The sequence below is a fragment of the Eulemur rufifrons genome, chromosome 25, assembly GCF_041146395.1.
Source record: "Eulemur rufifrons isolate Redbay chromosome 25, OSU_ERuf_1, whole genome shotgun sequence".
Classification (NCBI taxonomy): Eukaryota; Metazoa; Chordata; class Mammalia; order Primates; family Lemuridae; genus Eulemur; species Eulemur rufifrons.
In genome coordinates this window covers 14,504,184-14,511,721 of record NC_091007.1, presented here as the reverse complement: position 1 = coordinate 14,511,721, position 7,538 = coordinate 14,504,184, and positions in this window count along the sequence as shown.

Below are 7,538 nucleotides of genomic sequence, written 5' to 3'. Positions count from 1 at the left end.
ATAAGAGTTCCCTCTAAGAAAGCCCACCTGGGGGGTGAATCACAATGCAGATTCAAGCTAATGGCATATTAATTACCCTTAGGTTACTCTAGGTCACTTTCTAAATTTATTATGCCTGGGCTGAGGAATTCCTGGATGGATAAAGCATGCCCTCCTTCCCCAGGTGTAGCAGTTGCTCGGGATAGGATGGAGGGTGGGGCAGCACCAAAATGGAGTGCCCACCCTTACCCTTCTTCCCAGGTGGAGCAGTTGTGTGAAACAGCACCAGAGCAGGGCACCCTTGTCTCCAGAAGAGCAGGAGATCCTAACTATCTACCTATCATAAGTACCAATTGTGTCCTTGGCTTGATCTTGTTTTTGCTAGCACCGTGCCTGGTGTTAAATGAGAGATTTTTGGTGTTCCCGATGGTAGTTTTGCCCACAGAAAAGTTCATTCAGGGGTTTACTTTGATTTTTAAAAGTATTGTTCATTTAGGTTACATATCAAAAAATCAAGTTATTTCTTTTAAGGCCAATTTAGAAGTATTAATATTCTACTTTATAAATCTAGCAAATCTCAACCCTGTAAGGAAGGTGACTTTGATTAGTATTTGGTCCTATTTACAAACCCAGCTTTTACACATTTGAAACTGCAATGATAACCAATAAATATACTGATTCCCTTTAAAGTACTTCCGATGTCTGGCTGTTAAATCTTCCAAAATGTTTAATCATAAATCTGATCATTAAACAAGAGCCTATGACCAGTCTTAATTCTAAGTGCCGATATTATATACAAACTTAGTAAACATTCAATGTAAAATTGTAAGTCTAAATTAATTTCTTAATTACGTTTGTAAAATAGGAATTGGGAAATTGATAAATAAGTCCAAAAAGGTCAAATTCTTTTAAGTATTGTCTTAGTTCAGGCTGCTGTAACAAAATACTATAAACTGGGTGGCTTATCTCTGATAATAATAAGAAACTTATTCCTGAAAATTCTAGAGGCTGGAAGCCTAGGATCGGGGTGCCAGGATGACTGAGTTCTGGTGAGGACCCTCTTTCGGGTTTTCATGTGTCCTCACTTGGTGGAAAGAGAGAAAGAGGGAACCCGTTCTTCTTTCTCCAAGGGTACTAATCCATCCCATCCATAAGGGCTCTACCCTCATGAGCTAATCACCTTCCAAAGGACTTATTTTTATTCTATCTTTTTGTAATTTTTAATTTATTTTTTATTTTTTTGAGACAGAGTCTCTGTTGCCCAGGCTGGAGTGCCATGGTGACAGCCTAGCTCACAGCAACCTCCAACTCCTGGGCTCAGGTGATCCTCCCACCTTAGCCTTCCGAGTAGCTGGGACTACAGGCATGCGCCACCATGCCTGGCTAGTTTTTTTCTGTTTTTAGTAGAGACAGGGCCTTGCTCTTGCTCAGGCTGGTCTTGAATTCCTGAGCTCAAGTGATCCTCCTGCCTCAGCCTCCCAAAGTGCTAGGATTATAGGTGTGAGCCAGCGCACTCAGCCAAAATTATATATTTAAATATATATGTTCACACATACATGTTATAAACCAAATTATGTGCCCCTAGAATTCATATGTTGAAGCCTAATACCGGTATCTCAGAATGTGACTATATTTGGTGATAGGGCCTTTAAAGAGGTCATTAAGTTAAGATGAGGCTAAGGGGGGCCCTAATCCAAGTGGAATGGTGTCCTTATGAGAAAAGGAGGTTAGGATACACGGAGGGACTGCAGGAGCATGCGTGCACAGAGGGGCAGTTGTGTGAAGAAGCACCAAGAAGGCAGCCGTCTGCAAGCCAAGGAGGGAGGCCTCAGAGGAAACCAGTCCTGCCGGCACCTTTGTTTTTTGTTTTTTTTTTTTTTTGTTGAGACAGAGTCTCACTTTGTTGCCCAGGCTAGAGTGAGTGCCGTGGCGTCAGCTTAGCTCACAGCAACCTCAAACTCCTGGGCTTAAGCGATCCTACTGCCTCAGCCTCCCGAGTAGCTGGGACTACAGGCATGCGCCACTATGCCCGGCTAATTTTTTCTATATAGATTTTTAGGTGTCCATATAATGTCTTTCTATTTTTAGTAGAGACGGGGTCTCGCTCAGGCTGGTCTCGAACTCCTGACCTTGAGCAATCCACCCGCCTCGGCCTCCCAGAGTGCTAGGATTACAGGCGTGAGCCACCGCGCCCGGCCCCTGCCAGCACCTTGATCTTGGATTTTCAGCCTCCAGAACTGTGAGATAATAAATTTCTAGTTGTTTAAGCCTCCCAGTCTGTGGTGTTTTGTTATGGCAGCCCTAGCAAACTAATTTCATATCTGCCTACCTACATAGCTGCTTACTGATCTCTTAGCACAGCACCCTAGCTCTGTAAATGGTAGCCATTGTAACTATTTATTCAGCTTTTCTAATGAAATCGCAAAGAAAGATCATCCCAGAAGAGTCACAAGGATGTAAACGGTTCACCGTTTTCTGAGTGAAGCACAAGCTTGCTCGCTTGTCTGCCTGAGCTCAAGCCTCCGTGCCTCTGAGGCTTCCCTGGACTTCAAGGAGGTGTCTCTGCTCCTCGTCTGGGATCGGGCTGTGCCCAGCTGTTCCCCAGATAACGTCACCATCTGTCTATATGACCATCTCCCTCCCTGAACTGTGCCTTGTGCATCTTTGTATTCCAGGCAGCTACTGCAGCGTGTTGGGAAATTCAATTCGATAAACTGAGAAATAAATTCACTGAGAGTTTAGGTTTATTTACTTTATCTTGTTAACAACGGCAACGATAACGTTGCGGGTTAAGGAACAACTTTCATGTTTCATCTCAAACCTTTTCCCAAGAGGCTGAGCTGGGGCCTCCTAGCACTGCGGTAGAGCTCCGGGCATCTGAGCTGCTTAAAGTGATGAGATTCAGCCTGTTTAACTTGCCAGGGTTCATATACCACAGCCTTGGTCACATCTGGGCATGTACAACACTTGCTTCATTTACCTGTAAATTGCAAATCTCTTCTCGTAATGAGGTTCCTGAAATAGTCGTTGTTTTTCAGAAACTCAGGCAATTAGCCAGGTAGGAGCTGGCAATAACTCTTCACCAGTGGCGAAAGGGTCAGATATTTCCTGTGCTGTTGTTATTGTTTATAGCACGGCTGACACAATTTATTGGGGCAAGAAAGATTTTAACTGTCATTACAGATTTTATTTTCTCGTGTGTGACTTGGCAGGATGCTGACATTGTGTCTTCCTTGAAGGTCATCCTGAACTACCTATGTGCTGGAACTTTCTTTCCAACCAAGGAACAACAGCGCAGTTTCTTGGATATATCTTTTTTGCTTTTTAGCCATGGTGAGCCATGAGCTATGTCTGCACAGAGGTAACTGGGATGCCTTTTGTTTCTTTGGCAACTGTTACGTCACTCTTGGCTGTCTTTATTTGATGAAAAGGTAGTAGAGAAAAAAATGATAATGATTATCTCACATAATATGGAGGCATTTTTACAAAGCGATCTTATACTTGAAAATAATTTTAGAACACATCAGAAAAGCATCAGAGAAAAATATAAGGAAAAGGGAAGAATAGAATCATTGTGAGAAAATACCATAATTACCTTAAGAGAAAAATCTCTGGTGTAATTAAATGAGTCAATATCATGGTGTTTTTCATAACTTAAAAGTAATTTTATATATCCCTACCACTGCAAATAGTTGGTAGGAATCTAACAAATGAAATGTAAATCTTTCCTGTATTTCTTTTACGTATTATCATATTAGCTTACTACTATTTTGCTTCTCACATTCACATACATACTTAAAGAAATAAGTACTATGCTAAAGCAGAAGAAAAATAAAGGTTTTTCATAAAATATGCACAATGTCTATTAATGTCTATTTATTTTAATATTAACATAGTATCAATAAACTCAGAAAAAAGATTATGCAATTTTCATTATATAAAATAAGTACTTAATTCTTCTTTTTCTTTTTTTTTTTTAGAGACAAAGTCTCACTCTGTCGCCCAAGGTGGAGTGCAGTGGCATCATCATAGCTCACAGCAACCTCAAACCCCTGGGCTCAAGTGATCCTCCTGCCTCACCTCCCGAGTAGCTGGGACTACAGGTGGGTGACACTGTGCCTGGCTAATTTTTTTTTTTTTTTTTTTTCTATTTTTTGTAGAGACTGAGTCTTATTCTTGCTCAGGTTGCCTGAGCTCATACGATCCTCCTGTCTTGGCTTCCCAGGGTGCTAAGATTACAGGCGTGAGCCACCTCGACCAGCCCGTGTCTGATTTCTTTGTTGTGGTGTGTTTTAACTTTCTTCTGTGTCAGATCTCTTAGCAAACACTTTACTTTAGCCCAGAAAACAGGTTGTGAGTTCTGCTTCTGTTTCTGACCCTATTACTTTGGGCAGGTCACCTAAGTTCTCTACATGTTAATTTTCTTCCCCTAATGCATGCCTTCATTTTCCTATCTGAAAAATAGGACGATAATAATCTATTCTATTTTGAGGATGTCATGAGAATGAAATGAGATGCTCTGTGTGGTAAGTATTCAGGTTCTCAGGAAAAAAAGCAGTCTACCAGAATGGTCAGAGAAACTTTTCTTAGGCTGTTGGGAATAATATAAATTTAGAAATACAAAAGCTTTGGTGACAGAGGGGGGAAGGCATGAATTCACTGGATGTAGAGATCAATGTTGTTCTTTTCCTCTCTGCACATGTATCAAGATGTCTGGACTTCAATAGTAAGGGAAGGTACAAAAAAAGCAATACAATTCAATTAGAAGTGTCACATCACATTAAGCTTATTCTGTTTGTCTTCTTCCTTACTGCTTCTAATAATTGTGAGTACCAGGTAGGCATCTAGCTGTTTCTTTAACTCCTGATGGTGTGATAACAGCAAAATAGGATGAAAAGCACACCATGGTGTGGAAAACTGCATTGCACAGGGTGATAATACAATGTCTGAATAGGGGACAGGAGATCGTTCAGCTTGCATCGAGGGACCCTGAAATTGCAACTCCTGGGTCGCCATCCCAGCTACCAAAGCTGCCTCTGGTCTTCCTCACCACCTGTCTTCCTGTTGTTTTCTTTTCGAACCAGTGTTCCTGAGCGTGGTCTGACTGAGGCCTCTCTCCTGCCCTAACTGACCATGGAACATCTTCGTTACCAAAAGGCTGGTTGCCATATACTCTGTTGCAATTCAACATCATAGCAAAAATGTAAGAAGCTCAGGGCAGCATTTTAAGTATGAGAGACTGAAAAATAATTTCAATATTTAGGAGGTAAAGAAAAGCACTTCTGATTTGCAATTTGCTCTGTGGTCTAGCAGGACTTCTCGTGAATCTTAGCTACCCCCCCTAGATCAGCCACAGCGTAGCGCTATTTAAGCTAGACACCCTGGGTTACATGGCTGGGATTTGCTAAGGGCCTGCTGAATGCAACATGAGATTGGGCAGGAAGCTTGTAATCGGTGTAGCAGGTTGCATGGTTCCCTCCCACCCCTAAGATATGCCTACATGGAACCTCTGAATGTGGACTTAATTTGGAATAAGGGCCTTTGTGTGTGTAACTAGGGGAAGAATCTTGAGATGAGATCATCCTGGATTAGGGTGGGCCCTAAATCCAATGCTGAATCTCCTTAAACGAGGCAGCAGAGGAGAACACAGAGACACAGTGGAGAGGGCCGTGCAAAGACAGGGGCAGAGATTAGAGTGATGCAGCCACAAACCAAGGGATGCTGGGAACCACCAGAGTCTGCCTTGGCTCTTCCTCTAGAGGCTTTGGAGGGAGCATGGCCCTACTTACACCTTGTTTTCAAATTTCTGGCGTCTAGAACTGTGAGGGAAGAAATTTCTGTTGTTTTAAGCCACCAAGCTTGTGATAATTTGCTACGACAGTCGCAGGAAATGAATACACTTGGCCCACGTAAAGACCTCTCACCCTTTGCCTGTTCCTTAATCACTAACAAGTAATTTAAGCTGGAAAAATTATTTCTCTGTCCAGGAAAATCCCCAATTATGCTTTTCCATGGGCAGAAGCTGACAGTCCTTGGAATGGCTGAAGCTTTAGAGAGAAGAGGTGGAGAAATTTTAGAGGTTGGCCATCTGGCCAGTTAGAAGGGACCTTACAGGTTTGCAGTGTCCTGGTAAAATCACCACAGTCCAAAGTTCTGTCCTGAGGTTTATAAAATAAACTTTTACCTTATTAGCATACCAAGAGTTGAATAAATTCTTGGGGAATAACTCGCAATAAAAGTCATGACTGAGAGCTATGTAAGCTAGCAAGATGATTTGTCAATTTAGGATCAGAGACACAGCTCTGTAGTGATGGAAATGCTCACACACATCGTTCAAGTCTCCCTCTTTTTAGATTTAGGGAACCAGTCCACCCAAAGTCCTAACTGGAATATTGCTTGGTGTGAGAGTAACTGTTGATGCTCATGTGTGTCCACGTCCTCCTCCTCTTCCTTGGCATGTTGCTAGACAACATTGCCTATCCCCTGCTGCCATCCTCAGCGAGGTGGGGCCGTGCGAGGAGTCCTCTCCACTGGAATGTGAGCAGAGGTGATGTGTGTTCCTTCTGGACCAAGAGTCCCAGGAATGGATGTACTTTGTCTGCCATCTCTCATTCTCCACCCACCAGCTCAACGCACAGTACTCCAGAGACCCAGGGGGAGGTGGTGCCATAGTATCAAAGCGTCCTGAGTCCCTGAGTGACTGTGTGGAGCACAGCCTACTCCTGCCCCAACTGTCATTGACATGCCAGAGACACAGACTTTTATGGCTTTAAGCTGGTGAATTTCCATTATCCACTGTAGCAGCTAGTGTAACTTACCCTAAGTAATACACGTGGTCAGCGTGAAATTAGAGCAAAGGGATTTGGATCATCATAGGAATGTTCCATCAAGATGGTGGTAAAACTGAGACATGGCTCCTTCCCCACGAATGGAGCCCGGTTTTCCAGAAACCAGTATGTTTATGTTCCCGTAGCTGGTGCTTCTCTACTTGGACGGGGGCATAGATAAACGGACACTGACAAATCTTGCTCTTTGGGGCTCCTGTTTTTCTGAGAATCCTTCTTCTGCCAAAAACACCCTTTCTTCAAACAGGGCTCATTCCAGTGGTGTGGGCTGCAGCCTTCTGGGTTAGAGTCACGTCTACATTTTAAGACAACTAAACATTTATGTATCATCATGTATATACCTTTCTTTTTTCTTCTTTTTGATTATAAAATTAATACATGACATGGTAAAAAAATATTAGAACTGAAAAGGTAAATATCTCCCTCCTCCTCACCCATCTAAAGATAAAATCTAATAATAGTCTCTTGTTTATCCTTCCAAAAAATTTGAATGCATATGCATGCATATATATGTACATTATTTAAAAACACAAATTAATGGTATTTCTCTATACTTTTTTTTTTCACTTTGCTGTTTGAGCTTTTTATTCAATATTTTATCCTGGGGATTCTTAAATGGTCAGAGATGAATAAACATGTTTCTTGCCTTTTCAGAGTATGTCAAGGGGCAGATAAATCAGGAGTATAAATGATCTAAAAGCTAGAGTATATGAG